The sequence below is a fragment of the Prionailurus bengalensis genome, chromosome A2 (assembly GCF_016509475.1).
Source record: "Prionailurus bengalensis isolate Pbe53 chromosome A2, Fcat_Pben_1.1_paternal_pri, whole genome shotgun sequence".
Classification (NCBI taxonomy): Eukaryota; Metazoa; Chordata; class Mammalia; order Carnivora; family Felidae; genus Prionailurus; species Prionailurus bengalensis.
In genome coordinates, this window is record NC_057348.1 from 154,286,804 (window position 1) to 154,310,471 (window position 23,668).

The 23,668-nt window shown below is 40.6% G+C and overlaps 1 protein-coding gene across 1 annotated transcript in view; it reads right to left on the reverse strand.

Moving 5' to 3' along the window:
* KDM7A (lysine demethylase 7A) overlaps window positions 1-23,668 on the reverse strand; it is an 83,559-nt gene that overhangs the window by 47,532 nt on the left and 12,359 nt on the right. The window lies entirely within an intron of this gene.

Sequence of the window (23,668 nt, forward strand, 5' to 3'; positions counted from 1 at the left end):
GGTGGGGCTTTGATGCAACAGGATCAGTGTCCTTAGAAGAGACACTAGAGAGCTCTCATGCTCTCTTTCTCTTCTCTTCCTCTTCCCTTCCTCCTATATCCTAGCATTCTATTAACCTAGCACTTAGTATTCAATTAAAAATATGTTTCAAGAAGGAGGGGGGAGAATGATTCGTAGTGAACCAAAACCTGAGAGTTCACCTCCAGCTAACCCACAGCACAGGAAATGCAAAGGACATACTTCTGGAAAATGGGAGATGATCACAGGTCTGGATGCAAGAAAAAAGTGAAAAGCTAAAAAAAGTAATAAATATATGGGTAAATTTACATGGAGACTCACTACCGAAAATAATGTCATGTGAGATTTAAAAATATATAGAGAACTAAAACACATAACAACAGCACTTGAGTAAGGAAAGGACAAACGGAGTTACAGGCTCTTCAGGCACTTATCCTGGAAGGACAGGAAAGGTGATGATTAACATCACCTTAAGTTGAGAATGCCTATTAGAATTTCTTGAGAGATGACTAAAGGAACGGAAATAGAAAGTATAGCTTCCAGGGGCCCCTGGGTGGCTCAGTGGGTTAAGTGATTTCGGCTCAGGTCATGATCTTGCAGTTTGTGAGTTTGAGCCCCGCGTCGGGCTCTGTGCTGACAGCTCGGGGCCTGGAGCCTGCTTTGGCTTCTGTGTCTCCCTCCTCTCAGCTCCTCCCCTGCTCACACTCTGTCTCTCTCTCAAAATAAATAAAGATTAAAAAAAATTTTTTTTTCAAAAAAAAAAAAGTATAGCTTCCACACTAGTACCGAAGCAGAAACAGAATTTATAAGAATTTATTTTTAAAAAATCAATTCAAAAACAGGAGGGGAAAAAAAAGAGGAAAAGAAATAGAGACAGCAAAATAAGATGGAGGTATAAATTAAAATATATGACCTCTGTCATTACATTATATGAAAATGGATTAACCTGTTCCAATTAAAAGCTACAGATTACCTGGCTGGACTTCCCTAGTTATAGGAGACATACATAAAACAGGAATGCAGAAAGATTGAAAGTAATAGGATGGACACATAAATACCATGAAAATAGTAATCAAAAGAAAGTACGCTATATTAAAATTAAGCAACACAAAATCTAAAGTAAAAAATATGCGATAAAGCCTAAAACTTTCAGTTCCCCAGGAGGACAATAACAAGAACAACTAACTGTACTGGGAGATTTTGACACCTCTGTCAGTATCTGATGGAATAAGCAGGTCAAACAAGAATCTAAATATACAAGATTTGAACTGCAGGATTAAAAAAAAAAACATGAACTAATGGACATCTATGGAATACTCTACCCAACCTCTCCAGGACACACATTCCTTCAAGCATACATGGACCATTGGTAACAAGCTACCATACACTGGACCACAGTCAAATTCTGAAGGTCTGAAATTAGGAACTCTCTAGCTACAGTTCAATTAAGCTAGAAATCAATGACAGAAAGCTAAATGGAAAATCTTCCATTGCTTAGAAATTAAGAAATAAACTGCTAAGTAACCCATAAGTCAACAGATAATGAAACACTGAAATTATCTGGAAGTGAGCACTAACGAAAATGCTACATAACAAAACTTGTGGGATGCAGAATTTATAAACAGAATATACAGTTTTTTTTTTAAATATCCCTTACAAAGTGTTTTTATTTCTTTTTAATTTTTTTTTAACGTTTATTCATTTTTGAGACAGATAGAGACAGAGCATGAATGGGGGAGGGTCAGAGAGAGAGGGAGACACAGAATCTGAAACAGGCTCCAGGCTCTGAGCAGTCAGCACAGAGCCTGACGCGGGGCTCAAACTCATGGACTGCGAGATCATGACCTGAGCCAAAGTCGGATGCTCAACCGACTGAGCCACCCAGGTGCCCCAGAAATATACAGTTTTAAGTGCATGCATTAGAAAAGGCTGAAATCAATACACTAATAAGCACCTACCCGAAGAAGTTACAAAACGAATAGCAAAATAAGCCTTAAAACATAAACAGAAGGAATAAAAAAGCAAAATTGATGACACAGAAAACAAACCATGCAACAGAGCATCGGAGTCAAAAATTCTTTGAAAAGACAAAACTGGGAAAACCTCTAGCAAGTTTAAGAAAAACAGGTGACACGAATAACCAATACTGGGAATGAAAAGAGGTAGAAACTAGATTCTTATAGACATTAAAGGTAAAAGAGAGTATTATGAACAACTTTATGCCGAGAGACTAGAATATATAGGTAAGACAGACAAACCTGAATCACAAGGAAATAGAATATTTGAATAGTCCTGTAACTGTTACTTAGTAATTTTTAAAATTGTCCCACCAAAAAAAAAAAAAAAAAAAAAAAAAAAAAAAAAAAAAATCCCAGTCCCAGATGGCCTCACAAGCAAATTCTATCAAATACTCAAAGAGTAAATAATTCTTGTACTAGAGGAGCATCTGGGTTGCTTAGTCAGTAAGCACTGGATTCTTGATTTCAGCTCAGATCATGATCTCAGGGTTGGTGAGATCAAGCCCCGCATAGGGCTCTGCATTGACAGTGCAAGCCTGCTGGGGATTCTCTCTCCCTCTCTCTCTGCTCCTCCCACGCATGTGCACACACATACTGTCTTGCTCTCAAACTTGTTTTTTAATTTTTTTTAATGTTTATTTATTTTTGAGAGAGAGAGAGAGTGGGGGAGGGGCAGAAAGAGAGCCACACACAGAATCCAAAGCAAGCTCCAGGCTCCAAGCTGTCAGCACAGAGCCCAATGTGGGGATTGAACTCAAGAACCTCAAGATCATGACCTGAGCCAAAGTCGGGCACTTAATCAACTGAGTCACCCAGGTGCCCCAGACAAACTTTTTTTGTTGTTTTATTTTATTTATTTTGAGAGTGTGTGTGACAGCAGGCGAGGGGCAGAGACAGGGGGAGAGAGAGGGAGAGGGAGTGGGGAAGAGGGAGGGGGAGAAAGGGGGTGGGGAGGGGAAGGGAGAGAGAATCCCAAAAGACTCCACCATGCTAGTGCAGAGCCCTATACGGGGCTTGATCTCACCAACCATGAGATCATGATCTGAGCCGAAATCAAGAGTCCCACACTTAACCAACTGAGCCATCCAGGCACCCCCCCAAAATAAATAAATTAAAAAAAAAAAAAAAAACTTGCACCAGAGGGTAGGACAAAAAGCCTTACTCCCTACCTCATCTTAGGATAGCATAACTTGATACTAAAACTTAGGATGATACGAGAAAGGAAAATTACAAACCACTCTCATTTATGAGAAAACATACAAATACCAAGTTTGGCCTATCTCAGGAATGCAAGGTGGTTTTAACACTAAATATTTTAATCAGTGAAATGTGCTACATTAAACAGATTAAAAGAAAAAACTTATGGGTGCCTGGGTGGCGCAGTCGGTTAAGCGTCCGACTTCAGCCAGGTCACGATCTCGCGGTCTATGAGTTCGAGCCCCGCGTCGGGCTCTGGGCTGATGGCTCAGAGCCTGGAGCCTGTTTCCAATTCTGTGTCTCCCTCTCTCTCTGCCCCTCCCCCGTTCATGCTCTGTCTCTCTCTGTCCCAAAAATAAATAAAGGTTGAAAAAAAAATTTTTTTTAAATAAAAAAAAAAAAAGAAAAGAAAAAACTTATGACCATTTAAAAAAAATGCAAGACAAGTTCTCAACAAAATTCAACATTTACTTATGATTAAAAAGCAAACAAACCTCTAAGAAAATCAAGACTAGAAGGATACTTCCATAATCTGTTGAAGGATACTTCTAAAAAATTCTATGCAAATAACATGAAATTGGTCTGAGATTAAGAACAAAAGAAGAATGTCTGAGCTTACCAGTTCTAGTGAATATTAGCTGGTGTAATAAAGTAAGGTTAAAAGGTTTAAGAATTAGAAAAGAAAAAAAAGCTACTATTTGCAAATGTTACGGTTACATATGCAGAAAACTCAAAAGAACCTATACATAAATGATAAGAATCAATAAGAAGGTTGCTCGATATGTTATCAGCACATAAAAATCAATCACATTTCCATATACAAACAATATAAAGCTAAACAATGAAATAAAACACCACATAGATGCCCCCCATAATTAAAATGTTTTAAGGATAAAATTCTATCTTATTTTTACAACTACGTAAAAAAATTAATCAACAAAAACTTTGAAATGTAGCAATCTAATGACCATAGCAAAATATCAAAAAAAATCTTACAGATCTCTGAATATACTCAAACAAGCCTACTTTCATGTGTGAACTCCATCCAGTACATCTGCTACCATAAAGTCATTGAGACTCTGAGTAGAGCTCGCTGCAATCAAGACAAAAAAGCTAAAACCAGCTGTCAAAAATAACATGACAGGGGCACCTGGGTGGCTCAGTCGGTTGAGCATCCAACTTAGGCTCAGGTCATGATCTCACCGTGAGTTCAAGCCCCATGTCGGGCTCTTTGCTGACAGCTCAGAGCCTGGAGCCTGTTTCGGATTCTGTGTCTCCCTCTGTCTCTGTCCCTCCCCTTCTCCCGCTCTGTCTCTCTCTTTCTCAAAAACACAAATTAAAAAAAATAAATAAATAACATGACATTGCCATTCAAACACTCAATCCATGTACCTTAATCAGGTAAGTGCAATTTACTTTTAAGCAGACTGAAAATTGCTTTATTTTTTTTGTCCAATTTAGATTTATTTCATTTATTTCCATAGAAAGCAAAAGGTGAATATGCTAATTGTTTAAAAAGCTTTTTTTTTTTTTTTTTTTTTTTTTTTTTAAAAAGAGAGAGAGTGTGTGAGCAGGGGAGAGGGAGAGAGGGAGGGAGAGACAATCTTAAGCAGGTTCCACACTCAGCACAGAGCCCGGCGCAGGGCTTGATTCCACGACCCTGGGACAATGACCCAAGCCAAAATCAAGAGTCAAACCCTCAAGCGACTGAGCTACCCAGGTGTCCCTATAAAGCTTTTTTTATTTTTTTTAACTGAAAGACTATAAATTTCCACTTCAATAAAATAAACCCTAGTAAAATTTTCTACGTATTTATGTATCATGTCCTGGGCCCATGGTTTCTTATACCCAAAAAGGTTTCTATAACCCAAAGAAAAGGTTAAAATTCATTGGATGGAGGATCCAAACTTCCAAATTTCAAAACTTACATATAAAACTACAGCAATCAAGACTGTGTGGCAGGAGCATAAGGACAGACACACAGATCAATGCAACAGACTTGAGAACCCAGAAATAAAGCCTTACTTTTAGGATCAACTAATTTTCGACGACAATGACAAAACCATTCAATGGGGAAAGAATAGTCTTTTCAACAAATGCTCCTGAAATGAACAAAGATGCAAAAGAATGCATTGGGACCTCACCATATACGTATACCAAAATTAACTCCAATGGATCATACACCTAAATGTAAAATTAAAACTATAAAACTCTTCAAATAAAGCAGAGGAGTAAATCTTCATGCCTTGAATCCAGCCCCACACGCACACGGAACAAAGGAAAAAATTGATAAATTGGATATCACACTATAGCCGGAAGGCTTCGGTTTTCTCAGCTTAGTCTGGTGTGAGATAACCAGCTGAATGTGGACAGTGTGAGAAAAGAAAGGCGTGAGGCGTGAGGAGCTAGGGAAGAAAGTATAAAATTGCTGACCTGAAGAAGGAAAGACCAAGAAACACAGTCACACTGCCAGGCAGTGTTGAGAGTCCACCTGAGGTCTGTGACCACAAATTCCAAGTAAAACCACTTCTGCCCATGTGTGCAATGTTTTTTCAGCAGTGTTCAACACAGGCCCAAGGAAGGAGAGTGGGTCTGTCCAGAGCTGGGGTTTTGTGGACAAAGACCAGAAAGAGAGGTGAGGGTATTTCCAAGGAAGTTAACATAATGATGGACGCTGCAGTGTGAGCTGGACAAAAGGGGCATGGAGACGGGAAAAGGTAGTGAAAGCGAAAAAATGGTCAGATGGTCTGAGGCGTCTCAGTGTGGTCCTATGTGCCTCAGCGGAGGCCTTGAGCAAGCGATCCGCGAGGGGCAGAGGTTATGCTCAAGTAGCGGAACGTTTAGAGCTTGAAACATCCAAGGAAGCAGATTCTCTGACAGTGCTACGGGCAGTAGCAGCGTGCTGAGATGCAGCAGAGAAGCAAGCGAGATGGGGGAGAGCTCTCTCTGTATCCAGTCAGAGCTCCAAACCAAGCCTCGAAAGGGAGGTTCATGAGGTGCCAGCAGTAGAGGCTACACTCCAACCAGAACAGAAACTCAAAGGCACAGAAGCCAACTTGACACTTCCAGAAACTCAGATTTGTCAGGTCATACCTCAACTATGGCCACATTCCTCTTAAATAGTGACGGTTACACCAAATTAAGTAAGAAAATAATGTCCTGGAAAATCTAAATCAACATATAACACAAACTCATCTATCAATAGCTAAGATACATAAATAAGGGTGACTCCCACAAGGCTTAGGGAAGAAGATAGGGCCACTTGAACTAATTTAGGACCCTTTAGGCAAAACTTAGCTAATAATCCCCAAAGATCCCTAGTTCCTCTCTCCAGCTTCTACTCTTCACCCCCCTCCCCAATATAATCTCTTACACTAAAATGTCAGTGATGTTTTCAGGTTTTGACAATTCTCATCAACTAGCAAAACATTTTCACCAGCATTCATTTTAAAATTTCAGAACCTGGAGTGCCTGGGTGGCTCAGTCGGTTAAGTGTCTGACTTTAGCTCAGGTCATGATCTCGCGGTTCCTGAGTTCGAGCCCTGCGTCGGGCTCTGTGCTGACAGCTCAGAACCTGGAGCCTGCTTTGGATTCTGTGTCTCCCTTGCTCTCTGCCCCTCCCCCATTCACGTGTGTGTGTGTGTGTGTGTGTGTGTGTGTGTGTGTGTGTGTCTATCTCTCTCTCTCTCTCTCTCAAAAATAAACATTTTTATTTTTTTTTTAAAAAAAATTTTAAAATTTTTTTTCTCAGAGTCTAAGAATTTTAAGTTTTTATCAAGATAAAAACTAAAAATAAACCAAAACATTATAAATGGCATTTTACTGAAGAACCTCTCACTACCTTATGTGCCCTCATGATTATCAAGCAAGCTAAATGTCTGCATGAGGTGAAGCTATACTCTCTTCCACTATGTGTCTGATCTACTAACTCCTACCTGTGCTTCAAACTTGGTTCAGAAATCACCACTTTGTGGACCATCACTGCCTGCCTGACTCCAATCACAGCTGACAACTGAGTTAGGTTTTCTTGTTCCTTTCTATAGCTTCTGTTATAAAGTTCAGAATATATCTTTTACCAATTTGGATTGTAATGGTTTCACAGGCCATATTTCCAGTAAATTATGAGCTCTGTCAAAAAAATAAATAAATATAAATAAAATTTAAAAAACTTTTTTTTTTCAACGTTTATTTATTTTTGGGAGAGAGAGAGACAGAGCATGAACGGGGGAGGGGCAGAGAGAGAGGGAGACACAGAATCGGAAACAGGCTCCAGGCTCTGAGCCATCAGCCCAGAGCCTGACGCGGGGCTCGAACTCCCGGACCGCGAGATCGTGACCTGGCTGAAGTCGGATGCTTAACCGACTGCACCACCCAGGCGCCCCTAAAAAACTTTTTTTAATTTCAGAACTTTATAGTAAATTTGGTACACTATTTTTTTACTAAAGCAATAAGTTGATAAATTATTTAAATCTCTTTAATCATATAAAATATCATTTAAAAAAATCAAATTAAACACAAAAAATTAAGTGTTCCCAGGGCACCAGGGTGGCTCAGTTCGTTAAGCATCTGACTCCAGCTCAGGTCATACATGATCTCATAGTTTGTGAGTTTACGCCCCATGTCAGGCTCTGTGCTGACAGCTCAGAGCCTGGAGCCTGCTTCGGATTCTGTGTCTCCCTCTCTCCCTGCCCCTCCCCTGCTTGCACTGCACTCGCTCTCTCTCTCTCTCTCTCTCTCTCTCTCTCTCTCACAAAAATAAACAAACATTAAAAAAAAAAATTTTTTTTAATTAAATGTTCCCAAACCAAGAAGGTTATTTCAGATCTCTGAAGGGCAGTAAAAGGAACTACTACATACATTTCAGTTTCTTTCCCAGAGAAGGGATAACTTTTCCCACTTCTTACCCTACATTAAGAGAATTCTAGAATCACTACAGCTTTAACAGGTATGTTAAAAGCAAATAGAGTAGGACACACAAAATGCAGAATTCTGAAAGCAAATTTTGTAAGAATCACTGTCAACCCTTTAGTCTCTCCATTTATTTCTCTTATAAAACTTTCCTTCATATACAAATCGCCCTTTTTCCTAACAGCAAAACATTAAATGTTTATTAGACTAGTGTGTGTATATGTTGGGGGTGGTTTTCTATAGGGGTGACAATCTGACCTTTGCTGAATAGCTTCCATCTATAGAAGAACAGCCCTATTGCCATTTGGTGAGTAGGACAGTGACAACTTTAGCACTTTCTATTGTCTTAATCTTCTGAAATTGTTGCTTAGCTGGCTTTTTTTTTTTTTTTTTTTTGGACCCTTGACAAGAACAGAATTGAATTAATGACTAACCAGAATTCCGTAGGATCTGCCACACATTCTCTTTTTTCCTCTTAGATAATGCTCCCATTTATATTCTCTACTCTTGTGGTTGGAAGGGTGGGTGGCCAAATTCTTTAAGATCTTACTGTCCTGTTGACTTCATTAGGTATTAGTCCTCTTGCTTCGAATTCTCTCTCCATTCTTCACCAAGCAATCCACACTACCTAGTCTTCAAAGACTCAACTCAAATTCCAACTTCTCGGTGAAACTTCACTGGATCACCCCACAGAAAGTCCTTCAACATTTTATTGCTACATTTTCACACTTTGATATTGAGCTATTTTACATACTCTATTTCCTGAGTTGAGCTCAAGATTTCTCCTGGCTAAGTACAGTGTCCCCACACCACCATGATCCCAGCAAATTTCTACTGATTATTAACTATGCAGAATACCTATCTGAAAACTAATACGTTGTGTTAAAGCTATAAGCAACTTTTTTTTTTAAGTTTATTCAGCTTGGGGTGTCTGCCTGGGTGGCTTGGTGGGTTAAGTGCCCGACTCTTGATCTCAGCTCAGGTCTCGATCTCAGGGTTCTGAGTTCAAGCACCACATTGGGCCCCACACTGGACATGGAGCCTACTTTAAAAAAAAAAAAAAGTCCATCCAGCTTTAATTTTTTTTAAGAATTTGGGGGTGCCTGGGTGGCGCAGTCGGTTAAGCGTCCGACTTCAGCCAGGTCACGATCTCGCGGTCCGGGAGTTCGAGCCCCGCGTCGATGGCTGATGGCTCAGAGCCTGGAGCCTGTTTCCGATTCTGTGTCTCCCTCTCTCTCTGCCCCTCCCCCATTCATGCTCTGTCTCTCTGTCCCAAAAATAAATAAACGTTGAAAAAAAAAATTCTTAAAAAAAAGAATTTGGTACAATAACTAAAGACATCAAACAGTTGGTAAAAAAGGGAAAGATCTTTCAACATATGAATTAGTAGATTTTTCATCCTTTCTTGGATGATAGAAGGCTCTAGTAAAGAAATTCATTCATTTAAAATTTTCCTTCCTTACAAAAGTTTTAACCTGTGTATCAAAACTCCACCTTCTCACCCAAAGCACCAAACTACTCGACTACGACCTCCAAAGCCCCACACTATCATCAAAGAGGCTGGGAAGTAGCCTTTGAAGTGAATGACCTCCAGGAACATAGAAGATAGTTTATAACCCGCCTTCATATTTCCTTTTAGATTCTAACTCTGAGGTCAGTGGGCTCATGGGACAGCGATAAGCCAGGCAATATCTACCCGGCCTAGGTCCTTGCCACAAGATAAACAAGTGTGGACTAGCTTCAGTGAGATGCACGGATTCTGGAATTAGAAAGGCTTGGTTTGATTTTAGCTCTCAGAGTTTTGACTCTGAGCAAGTTTCTTAATCTCTCTGGGCAGGAGTTCCCCTAGGATCAAATAGAACAATGTGTGTAAACACGTAAGGCACAGGGCTTGGCAAATAGTAAGCAATGGCACTGTAAATATTTTAAGTAATAAATGGTAGCCATTAATATTATTACATTTCTATCAAAGAGCGGTCATAGCTAGTATAGCTTTGGGTTTATTTATGAGGTTTGAGCGTGAGCAGGAAACTTGGCTTAATATTTTTTCTTCCCGATGTCTCTTCAGAGAACACTTAGATATTCAAATGGCCATTCTTTAAGGGGGTGAGGGGAGATACTTTGTTTTCAATTTCTGATTGATTTTGATGGTTGCATTGTCTGGACTCAGTCAGCCTATATTAGAATCCTGGCTACTCCACCTAGGTAGTTGTGCGACTTGGAGCAACTGACTCTGCCTGTTTTTGTCTTATTTGTAAAGATGGAGATAATGACACTTGTTTCCCTCTTAGAGCTAATAATAAAACATACATAAAATGCTTAGAATGAAACTGTAGAACATTAGTTTTGCTGGTCCAAAAACTTTATTTTGCTAACTAGTATTGGCTTAATAGGCTGACATTCTTACTAAAAGTACAAGGATGCCAAAAGGCATTTTCTTTCTTTCTTTCTTTCTTTCTTTCTTTCTTTCTTTCTTTCTTTCTTTCTTTCTTTCTTTCTTTCTCTTTCTTTCTCTCTCTCTCTGTCTCTGTCTCTCTCTCTTCTTTCTTTCTTTCTTTCTTTCTTTCTTTCTTTCTTTCGAGAGGGAGAGAGAGAATCGGTGTGGAGCCCAATGGGGGGGCTCAATCCCACAACTCTGGGATCATGACCTGAGCCGAAATCAAGAGTCTGATGCTCAACCGACTGAGCCACCCAGGTGCCCCAGGCACTTCCATTTTTAAATTACATTTTGTGCAGTGTGTTAACCCTGAGATTATTAACAGATATCAGCTAAAGTAAAAATTTATAATCTGCACATATGAAATTCAAAATGGTAATTTATGATTAAATCTGTGGTTCAGAAAAAGCCCAACTTCTATTATTTTCTTGCTGACATGTAAAGCTATTTTCATAAAATTAAGTGCTTTTCTTTATAAGTCAAGTATGGCATATTTCAACTGCTGGGGAGATTTTATTTTTGACATATTAAAGCTATTTATTGGCATATTATGTGCTTAACTATATTTAACGAGGGTTTTGAATGAAGTGCATACTATGAACCAAATTCCTTCAGTTCATAATAATCTCAGAAAATGAGATACTTTTTCTACCTCAAACAGCTGGCTTATGCTTCCAACTGTTCCAGGGCTTCCCAACTTATTTCCAACCAGCTGAATGAGAACATCTATGTTACTGAAGAACAGAACGAAGAACATGAGAGAAAAACAAGGGGAGGTTGAAGAACCAACAGGTGTGCTCGCTGGTACAAAATGCACCCCTTAAAAGCCGAACATTCTGTTAACAAGCTTCTAACAAAATTTGTTCCAAGGTAAATTTGTGAAACCTATCGACTCGACTACATCAAATACATTTTAAATGCTGACACACTGCACTGTTTGCTTCTTGAGTGCCAAAAACATGTTCCTTCTGCCTGTCACTGCCTGACATCTAAGTACCGAGTAGGCAATGTAAATGGTAAATGGATGAAATGGATCTTTACAAATAAACTGTTCTCTCACGAAGGTAATAATTTCTATTAAAATGTTCTAAAGAAAGAAAAGGTGTTTAAAATTTCCGAAATACCCAAAGAGCGAAACATATTTGCCTTTCACCAGCCTGTGGCCATTCCACTAGCCATTCGACCTCTTGGGCTAATAGTCTTGCTTCTCTTTGGCGAACTACTTTCTGCCTGTCTGGCTCTGTATAAGGTATGTCTGCAGAGACTAAGGGAAGCTATAATGCAAACAATACCCAGCGGGTCCGCTATTTGAGGATCTGCTATTTCATGGAGCTAGACTATACTGCACTTCTATTTGTAACCAGTGAAACAGCGAATAAACGAATAAACGCCACCCCAAAGTAAATATGATGTGAACATGTAAGAACTTTGTAAATTATTGGGGGGGGAGAAAAAACTGCCATGTCAATAAAGGATAAACATTAGCAATTTCATAAAGGTTTGCTTGGCAATTTTCTTAATAAAGGAAGGAATTTAAAAGTATGTTATCAGTATGCATATCAGTATATAATGCCTTATATATTATAATGCCTTATATATTATATATCATATATATAATACATATAATACTACTGTCTTAATGTATTTTTGACTGACAAATTTTACCTAATAACCATATCAAGTAAACATTATGTAAAAACTTGTTCTAAAGCAACCTGAATCTAGAAGTACACAAAATGTTTGCTGAGTCTAGTTCCTTGCTGGGAATGCAAGATTTAAAGCATTAACATTTCAAGAAAACTTTTCCTAACCTCCTTTAACATTCAGACTATCTGTGGCTCCCAAACCTGGCTGTACAATAGAATCCCCCGTAGGGTTTTTATAAGCTGCTAGGAGGCAGCCTTTCAAAAGAATGAGGCAGCTCTGTGGGGAGAGACAGAGAAAAAGATCTTTAAGATATGCTGGAAAGAAACAAAAGCCAGGTGCAGATTTGTATAATATGATGCCCCCACCCGGCCAACCAACCACACATGCATGTTTGTAAATGCATGCAGAGTATAAGTCTGTAACAATATGCAAAAAGTTGGTACAAGTGATTGCCTCTGGGAAAGAAATCAGAATGGATGCAGAATGGAAAGAGAGAATTGCTTTTTACCATATAACTTTCTAAATCTTTTGTGCTGTGCATTGCTTATTTTTCATTCTTTAACGTTTTTATCCATTTTTGAGAGACAGAGGTGGGGCAGAGAGAGAGAGAGAGAGAGAGAGAGAGAGAGTGAGGGAGACACAATCTGAAGCAGGCTCCAAGCTCTGAGCTCTCAGCACAGAGCCTGATGCGGGGCTCAAACTGTGAGATCATGACATGAGTTGGATGCTTCACCGACTAAGCTACCCAAGCGCCCGCACATTGCTTATTTTTAGAACGAAAAACATATTCTTGAGCCCCACCTTAGATCTACAGGGAAAAGTTAATGGGTGGGGCCCAATAACCTTTATTGTTAACAAGTTCCCCAGGTGGTTCTTTTACAGCCAGCTCAGAGCAATCCTCAGCAATGGTATCTGAGGAACTACGGATGTAAAATCCTGGCAGGGAGGCCAGGGCAGTACCTTATTCACAGTTGTTTGTCAAGACGATGGTAAGATGGAGACGCAGGTATGGTAGAGCACTTCAGGGACAGGTTTTTCTCCCTTCATAAAAGAGAAGGCCACGTGACAGAAAGATTGCTTTTGACCCCTTCCTTCCCTCCTGCTTTGGATGCTCTTAAGAAGACCTTCGCCAGCTCTCTTGCAACCATGTGGTGACAGGCCCGAAGACAGGTGTCAGCATACCGGGGAGGTAAAATAACAGTTTTCCTTCACATGGTAACTGAAATCTGTGCGTTATCAGAACCTTGCTAAGTGAAGACTGCACATACAGCAGTCTCCAAAAGAGCATGTCTTAACTGTCCCACAGGAGGTAAGGTTCCTCACAAAACGATTCCATACTCAAATAAGACTGCCTAAGAGGCAAGATACAGCCTATCACCACCCCGGCCATCGGCGTGTCCTCCGGGTCAGACTACCTGTGAGCCAGCACTACCCTCATTCACCAGGCAGAGCTTCTGCATTCCAAGCTACTATCCAGCGTCACGAGCACACTTTAAAAATTCTAACCTTTCCTGCCAGACCTATTGAAACGGTAACTGCCAAATCCCTCGGCATAGCTTGATTCCATTCCTGGCCGGGCTCATCCTGTCACAAGTGTAGCACAATGACAGAGTGGGCAATTTAAGAAGACCCGTTGTCTGATTCTACTTGAAATCTTCCATTTCTCTCCAGTTAAGAAAACACAGTAAAACAGGAGCAGAATGTAAGAGCTAGCAGGAAAGTGTAGCAAGTTAGGAGATGAAACACTACCAATAAATACCACCGGTCTGAGGCAATTTAGTGCACAAACGGTCCAACACATGCCAGCAGCCCATGCGGCACAGCAAACCAAGGTCCGTGATGCTTAGTCATCAAAATTCAATAGTGCAGTATTCTCTAGTAGAGCATAATATGCCCACCAAAATCCTTCTAAAAATAATTGACATATGGGGAATTTTATCTCCAGAGCAACTTTTCTAAAGACATTCAACTACATTTCACAAGGAGAATCTTCAGTTATAGGGAAATTTTATTCCAGTAGACCACATCATTCCTCAAAGATAGCAAAACGGCTGCTAGTTTTTATATGGTAATTAATCTGTGAAATGTTAACACTTGATTGCAACTGGACCCATGCCAAAGGTTACTTACCACTACAGAATATTTCTAGCATTTTGAAAAAGGGATTCAGAAAGGATAAAGAAAGGGAGAAATAAATTAAAACAGTAGCAAACAACTTCAAAGTCAAATCTTATCACACAAGACATCTTTTTAAGGTAGCAGGACCAGAAAACTATTCAATGAGGTAAGTAAGTGGCTTTCATGTTGTACTTTGCAGGTAACTTTCCCAGTGCATCTGCACACAGATACAAGTAAACGAAAGCACACTTATTATACAGGCATTAATACACAAATATGACCATCAGGTAAAAAATCTGTTACTATTTATCTTTTATAAATTTTTCTTCAACGTTTATTTATTTTTGAGAGACAAAGAATGAGCAGGGGAGGGACACAAAGAGAGGGGGGCACAGAATCCAAAGCAAGCTCCAGGCTCTGAGCTGTCAGCACAGAGCCCGGTGCGGGGCTCCAACTCATGAACTGTGAGATCATGACCTGAGTCGAAGTTGGATGCTTAACCGACTGAGTCACCCAGGCGCCCCTGTTATTTACTATTTAATAAAGGGAATCCAAACTCTACTTTCAAACCCCAGTATCTCTCATTTATGACCTTTCTTCTCATTAATAATTTTCTACGGCTTTGGGTGGGAGTCTCCCAAAAGCAGATCCTGATACACAAACCTGAATGCAGATGTTCACATGGCAGTGATCGCAGGAAGCACTAGCAGAGGAGTGTAAAAGTGGGACAGGAAGAAGCCACAGTACAAACCCTAATGAGCATTCACCCCTTTCGAGACAGCTGGAAGACTGTGTAGTAGGGGCATGGTCCCATCCAAAGGAAGAGAAAGCAAGGTTATTTATCCAGTCTCCCCAACAGACAATGGTGATGGCTATCCTCCAGGCATTAACTTCCCAGCATTTCCAGCCTATTTAAAATGCAAGGTGTTGAGCTCCTACAGCTGGAGAAAGTCCTCAGGCCAAGTCTCAAGTGCTTTCAGCAAGAAGTCTTCAAGAGATAAAGACAGAGGGGCGCCTGGGTGGCTCAGTCGGTTAAGCATCTGACTCCTGATTTCAGCTCAGGCCATGATCTCATGGTTTGTGAGTTTGAGCCCGGTGTAGGGCTCCACCAGTGTGGAGCCTGCTTGGGATTCGCTCTCTCGCCGGTGCGCTCTCGCGTGCGCTCGCTCTCTCGCTCTCTCTCTCTCTCTCTCTCTCTGTCCCAAAATAAATAAACTTAAAAAATTAAGAAAAAAAAAAGGGAGATAAAGACAAATAGAAATAGATTGAAACACTGAGCGCCAGGGGAAACAAGGGTAGTGTTCCTACAGAGCCTGCTACATATGCAAAATTCCAGTCTAGTCACACTAGTGTGTGCACCTACTTGTTCATTCTTGGTACATGTATGTTCATCTCAATACTCATTGAGTTCTTCCCCCTTCTCCCTATTATCCCTCCATTTTCTCGGGGACAAATGTTGAACAAGTATATATGTAAAATACAATAAAGTTATCATAAGTAACTAGGTATAAATTAAGTAAAAGACACTAATGTGTAATACTAATAATATTAATTACTTAAGTAATATGCAATATACTAATATGTGATATTAAGTAATATTAATAAGTAATATTTCTGAACAAAAATTAAAGAAAATTTGTCCAACTTGATGAAGAAATTCACAACTGATTTGTGTAGGAGGGGAAGAACCATCACTGGACCTCGGCAGCTCTCCAGAGGGGAAAATAATCATTCCTAGCAGCATATTATGTATCAGCTCCAGAGACACACATAAAGTTGATGAATTTTCTTTTTTTTTTTTTTTTTCCAACGTTTATTTATTTTGGGGACAGAGAGAGACAGAGCATGAACGGGGGAAGGGCAGAGAGAGAGGGAGACACAGAATCGGAAACAGGCTCCAGGCTCTGAGCCATCAGCCCAGAGCCCGACGCGGGGCTCGAACTCACGGACCCCAAGATCGTGACCTGGCTGAAGTCGGACGCTTAACCGACTGCGCCACCCAGGCGCCCCAAAGTTGATGAATTTTCAAGACAAATTTTGTTCCACCACTGAGGGCAGTCTCAGCTCTGGGCTCAGCTACCCTGAATCTCTTATGAGACTGGACCATTATGTAGAAGAACGAAACATGGAGCAGATGGAAAGAGGGCAATCTTTTAGACAAAAGGGATTAAAATATCTTAGCTATCCTAAGAGAGGTTCCACAGAAAAAAGTACCATTTCAGGAACTATTTTTATTGTATTTTATTTTTTTATTTTTTTTTTTAATGTTTGAGAGAGAGACAGAGTGTGAGCAGGGGAGGGGCAGAAAGAGAGGGAGACAGAGTATGAACAGGGACAGGGCAGAGAGAGAGAGGGAGACACAGAATCTGAAGCCTCAGGCTCCAGGCTCCAGGCTGTCAGCAAAGAGCCTGACACGGGGCTCGAACCCACAAACCGTGAGACCATGACCTGTGCCGAAGCCGGATACTTAACCTACTGAGCCACCCGGGCACCCCACCCCAGGAACTGTTTTTAAATTAAAGAAGAAATCATGGTGATGACTAGGGAATTTCCAGAGACTTTTGCTTAAGAGGAAAGTGCTACACTAAATTACGTGGGGAGGGGGGAACAAGGGGGATGAAAAAGGAGCATACAGAAGGGGTTATGGAGGGGGGTGGCTCAAGGAATGAGAAAAGAAAACAAAGGAAGCTGGGATTAGGTAGAAGAGATTAAGTCACAAAGAGACCCCTCGAGGGCAATGTACAGCACGGGAGGTGAGAGCAAGAAAAAGAAATGCAAGCAGGTGGAGGTGCAGGCCGTAACACCGGTTTGTTAGTTTAGCAGCCGTAACACCGGACGTGGGTAAAAGACACACTTGACATCTTCTTTCCTTCATCAAGGGATAAACTCCATACCATAAAGTGAACCCAGAATGCCTTCTATGACTCATCCATTCACTCATTCAAAGCACTATCAGGACACCTGAAATGTAACAATGATAAAATCAAGAAAATCAAGTGTCTACACTCCTGAAGCTTACATTTTATTTGGGGAGACAGAAAAACAAACAAGCAGCCATACAGTATATGTCTGATGTCAAGTGCTGTAGAGGAAAAAAAAATGTGCCAGAGGGTAAGGGATTTTCTATCTTATACTACAGTAGTTAGGGAAAAGATGACAATGAGAAAAAACCTAGAGGAAGTGTGGAACAGACCCTGGGGTATGTGAGGAAAGAATGCTCTGAGTTGAAGTAAAAGCAAATGCAAGGGCCCTGAGGCAAGTCGGCCTGTGTCAGAAACAAGAAAGCAGGGACGCTGCTGGCCAGGAGCAGTGGAGGACATGGTGTTCTTAGAGGCACAGAAGGCTTTTACTCTGGGGGAGATGGGACTCTCTGGAGAGTTCCAAGCAGAAGAGTCACAAGACCTGACTTATATTTTAAAAGTGTCACTCTGGTTCCCATGGCAGCAGAAGGAAGGGGACCAGTTAGAAAGCTACTGCAATAACCTCAATTTATGTAAGGGGAGCGATGTGAAGGGATGAGACCATGAAGGTAAGCCAACGGCGTTCTGCTGGAGAATTTAAAACACAGACTAAGAGAAGAAATAAGGATGACTCCAACGATTCTGGCCTGAACACCCTGAAGGAGAGTTGCCATTGACAGAGGCCGGGAAGGCTGCAGGAGGAGGAGAGGGCTGACTGGGAAGGGAGCTCTGGGTTCAACTGTGGACACACTAGAGGACGGGATGACTACTACTACAACTCATCCGAGTAGAGACATAAAGTTGGCAACTACATATTCAAGACTAGGGCTCAGGGGAGAGGTCTCTGAAGGAGATAAAAATTTAGGAATCATCCACATACAGATGAAAGCTGAAGTCACAGATGAGATAAATGCTAGAAAAAGAGAGCTACTGAGGACTAAACCCTGGGATCCTCCAGTGTTAAAAGATCAGGAAGATAAGAAGGACTTGCTGGAGAAAACCCAGCACGAGGATTCCCTGGAAGCCACGGAAGGGGAAGCTCACCAGCAACTTTGACAAGACCGTTGGCACAGAGTGGTAAAGATGAAAGTCCGATTGGGTTCAGACAGAATGGGACCTTAATTAGCAAAGAAGAGATAGAGAAAAAGAACAAAAACAAAATTGGAAACTGTGAACATGGACACTTCTTTTGATGAATTTGCTGTAAAGGGAGTAAAGAAATGGGGGCTGCAGATGAAAGGGGAGTGTCAGGTTAAGGATGTTTTTCTTCATTTTTAAAAAATGAAGGTTATATACTACTTGCTAATGAGAAAAAACAATATGGGGTAAGGGGTACAATTATTGAAGCCAGGTCCCTGAACAGATGACAAGGGGCAGGATCTAATATACCTAAAGATAATTCCCAATAACTTTGGCAGTTTCCTTTTCTTTCTGGAAAGTTACATTTCCAAAAATTTCCGGAATCTGAAAAGAGATCTCTCCATACTACAGCAAACTTCGGCAACTGTGGCTCACATACAAATGACTGAATACAAGATGTATAGCACTGACCCTTCAAAAACAATGACTAGAATAACAAGCACTAAAGAGGAAAAAATGTCATTTATTTCAAGAATACATGTTGTTCTGACAAAACAGATATGCTACATGTCCTCATTTAAAGATCCCTTCTTTCCAGTGGGTATGCAGACAGCTTCCAGTGACTCTATACTGACCCAGCTCAGGGTCTACCAAAGTGTAGTTATGCGAACCTGCTTGAGAGCCTCCTAGGAAGATGGTAACGTCTGAGCAGCTGATCTTCAAGTCACCCTGTCTTGCTCTCAATGCTAAGGGATATGCTGTGGTTCGGAGCAGTTACTCTTACTCGCTGGGCAGGCAAGGCCATCACTAAATCAGGGAGGAATCCAGAGAGCCCCACCCAGCACCACCACCATCGTTAGAAAGGCTGGACAACCTGATGGGATCCAGTTCCCAGATGGCATTACATTGGCAACAGGACACATTCACGAGAACTGAAGGCCAGGACGGCTTGTCCTGCCACTGGGCCTCCTGCTGTATGAAGCCATTCTCATTTGGTTAAGTTCTTCTTCTATCCTTTACTTCCCTTAAAGAAATGTGTATTCTTGGGGCCACCTGGGTGGCTCGGTCGGTTAAGCGTCCAACTTCAGCTCAGGTCACGATCCCAGAGTTCATAGATTCAAGCCCCACTTCTGGATCTGTGTTGACAACTCGGAGCCTGGATCCTGCTTTGCATTCTGTGTGTGTGTGTGTCTCTCTCTCTGCCCCTGTCCCGCTCATGCTCTCTCTCTATAAACATTTAAAAAAATTTAGGAAATGTGTATTCTTTCCCTGTGTCTGTAATTACCCTGTCATCAATCACCACCACCCTTCTGTCAATCTTACACATACACATTTTCTGTGGTAAAGAGTCTTTATCTCAATACATACATCTTTTCTCACAAAAATTCAAATACGTAGTGAGTACTGCAAACATGCGATTTAACAGACACCTTTGTTCAGGACGAAGTTACATTTAAAAAGCCAAAATCCATTTAAAGCTGTTTTAAAGAAAAATGTTAAATAAATATTGCAGTACACAGATACAGCAGAAACCATGATGGTGATCAATAAGACGAAAACTCACTGATGTGGTGGAGAGGAAGAGACAGAAAGGGAAGAAAAGTCACCCATATCCTAACGCCACTTGACCTTAAAGTCCTAAAAAGCCATGCCATCATCTTTCTCTGTTCTGTCCAGAGAAACAAAAGGACTTCTCCAAGCATGGAGCTGGTGAAAGAACCACGCAGCAGGCCTGGGGCCAGGACTAAGGCTGGAAACAAGCACTCTGCGACTGGCAGGAAGTAAGAGAAACTGCCTGGGTCAGGTAACACTCCCGAAGAGACGAGCAGCCCCAACAAGGTGATTCTGAGAAAAAGATGTGCGTGAAAGGCTGTGGATGAACAATTAGAACAAGGGGTTCAAGGAATGAGGACACCGAAAAGAATTTCACATCAGGGGATCCGGTCTCTCCCACCACAGGCTGGATGCCCACAAAGGGAGAGGCAAGAACAAGAAAATTTGGGAGCGGAGGCCAACACAGGCTACTTGGCATTTGGAAGGTTGGAAAAGCAGGTTTGGGGCAAGAATTCCCTGAGTCAAACAGAAGAGACTCTGCTCTCCCAGTAACCATGGGATCTGATCCTTTGATATACAGAAAATAAGGACAGCCTAGCAAAAAAAAGAAAGTGACTCAAAGAACCAGGCACACAAAAAATCAGCCTTAAAAAAGTACTGAAATAGGGAAGACTCTAAGAGAGAAATATGAGTCATATCTGTGACAAGTTAAATTAAGTAAAAAGACTCAAATTCCTCTAATCTGCAGATGAAACTATTTATACCCCACAATTCCTTCAGAAAGCAATGAAGTAAAAAGGACTGACCACATGTCTCCAATATAGTGTGTGTGATGTGATAGGTGAGGCAGTGTGGGAGCTCACAGAGAAGAGGAAAAACCCATGAACCCACAAAGCAGTTTCTGGGGGGAGAAGGCTCTGATGTGGCCTCCCCAGAAGGCCACAGAAAGTTTCTGACGTCATTGATGGGAACTGGCCAGAAAGCCTCTGCTTCCAGGGTGCCTTGTCCCACACTTTGTCACTTACTAAATTAGGATGCTATCCAAACTCACTCGGTTCTGACTTTCGTTCATGTGGAGTTGTTGGGTTTGGTTTTTTTTGTTGTTGTTTTGGTTTTGCTATTGTTTTTTAAATAGTCTGTGGAGTTCCTGAGCAGTAAGAATATCTCCAGGACCTCCAAGCAGATCCCCAGGACCATTTAATTTTCTTTTTTATATTTGTTAATACTAAAGTATCCATAAAACACTATGTAAATCAAAAGGACCACAGTGGACATTATCCCAATTTCTTTGTCAAATAGTAACTGCTTATCTGACAACAGCTTGTGCACATAAAAAAAAAAAAAAAAAAAAAAAAAAAAAAAACACCAAATTGGAGCACCTGGGTGGCTCAGTTGGTTAAGCCTTTGACTCTGCTCAGGTCATGATCTCACAGTTCACGGGATGGAACCCCATGACGGGCTAAGCACTGACAGCATGGAGCCTGCTTAGGATCCTCTCTCTCTGCCCCTCCCCTGCTCATGCTCTCTCTCTCTCTCTCAAAATAAACAAACATGAATAAAAATTAAAAAAAAAAAAAACACCAAAAATGGTATAGGTTCTCCCAACTTGAACAAGGTCATAATTTACTGCACATGATGTCAGGCTGTTATGATTGCTAACTGATAAATGGGAATCAATATTAGATATTTGAAATGCCTGTGTTTTGAGCTCAAGGAAAACTATACTTCTAAATTACAAAGGAAGAGAAGTTCTGCACTTCTTCACAAAACATTCTGAAAATGTTTTATTCCCCCTCCCCATAATACAATACAATTTGGATATGTCGTTGTATGTTCTCTAATACTGATTTTGATGTATTAGAATTAGCTGATGAATGCAACTTACTGCCTTGGTAAATTAGTATGTTAAATTTGCATAGTTAGTAGGGTTAAGCTCACCAAACTTATATTTTAGTATCACTGTTCCTTCTGCTTCCTGGTTGTGCTCAACATTCCCCTTAGAACATAAATTTTAAAATATGACTACAGGGGCGCCCAGCTGGCTCAGGCAGTTAGGCATCTGACTTCGGCTCAGGTCACAGTCCCATATTTTGTGGGTTCGAGCCCTACATAGGGCTCTCTGCTGTCAGAGCAGAGTCCGCTTTGGATCCTCTGTCCCCCTCTTTCTCTGCCCTTCCCCAGCTCGTTCTCTTTCTCTCTCTCTAAATAAATAAACTTAAAAGAATTTTTTAAATAAAATATGACTACAGATAAAAAAACATTTAAAAATGTGTAACACTAGGAACTTATCTTAAGGCTACCCAAATGCTTGTCAAGAATAAAGATAAACATACAAAAATAACACATACTACAGCACAGTTAGGTACTAAGAAGAAAAGAAAGAAAAGAAACGGAGAAACCAGATGAAGAATCCATCATCAGAGAACCAGGTTAATTATGGGAAATTCACAGAATGGAATTCTATGCAGCCATTTAAGAAGAATGAGATACCTGTTATGCTGTTACAAAAAGCTCTCCTCAACCTCCAGGATATTTTAATAAATGAAAAAGAGCCAGTACAGGGGCACCTGGGTGGCTCAGTTGGTTAAGCATCCGACTTCAGCTCAGGTCATGATCTCACCGTTCGTGAGTTCAAGCCCCACATCAGGCTCTGTGCTGACAGCCTGGAGCCTGCTTCACATTCTGTGTCTCACACTCTCTCACTCTCCCTCTCTCAAAAATAAATAAACATTAAAAAAAAAAAAAGAGCACAGTATAGAATCATCTGTACTGTATGATGTCCGCCTTCTTGGATGGTGACTCAAAACCGTCAATGTTGTTTACTGCTGGAGAAGTGAACTGTAGGAAGGAGACAAGAGATTTTCACTTCTCATTTTTTCATCTTTCTATATTGCTTGAATTTCTCACTAGATTTTTTTTGTTTTGTTTTTTTTTAATTACAGGGTATGTGGTCAAAGGAGATATGAATCCTTTCTTGTATTCATCTTTTTACCTCCCTATATTGCTTAAAGCTGATAAATGTTATACATTAAAATAATTCTTTAACGAATAATCAATAAAGAATGCTAATAAGCCGATTAATTCCAAAACTAGTGATAAAGGGAAAGAAACAGTTAATTCCGCCTCTCCTATACAAACTGTACCACTAGGTAACCAAAGGGGTAGATAAAGAAAAATCTTCTCTTTACAGAAGTAGTCTAACTAGTAAATAAAAAAGAATCACGTAAGTAAATTATCATCATTTTGGAACCACTCATAAATAAATGAATGGATACTGACATTGGTCAATGGCAGTAAACATGACAAAAAGAGAAATCAAACATTTTATGCTTCCTGATGGAAGACTATACCTCCCACTTATAAAATATTCTTTAAATTTATTTATTTATTTATTTTGAAAGAGAGACAGGCAGAGGGAGAGACAGAGAGAGAATCCCAAGCAGGCTCCGCACTGTCAGGACAGAGCCCAATGCAGGGCTTGAACTCATGAACCACAAGATCATGACCTGAGCCAAACTGAAGAGTTGGACACTTAACGGACTGAGCCACCCAGGCACCCCTATAAAATATTCTTGAAGGGAAAAAACTGAATCTGATCAAGCTTCTCTAGATCCAACTACCAATTTACAGGAAAGAGAAGAATATGTTAAAAGATGCAGCAGGGATGTGATAAGCAAAATCCAGAAAGTGGAAAACTTTGCAGGATAAAAGAGCACTGTTGACCAAAAACA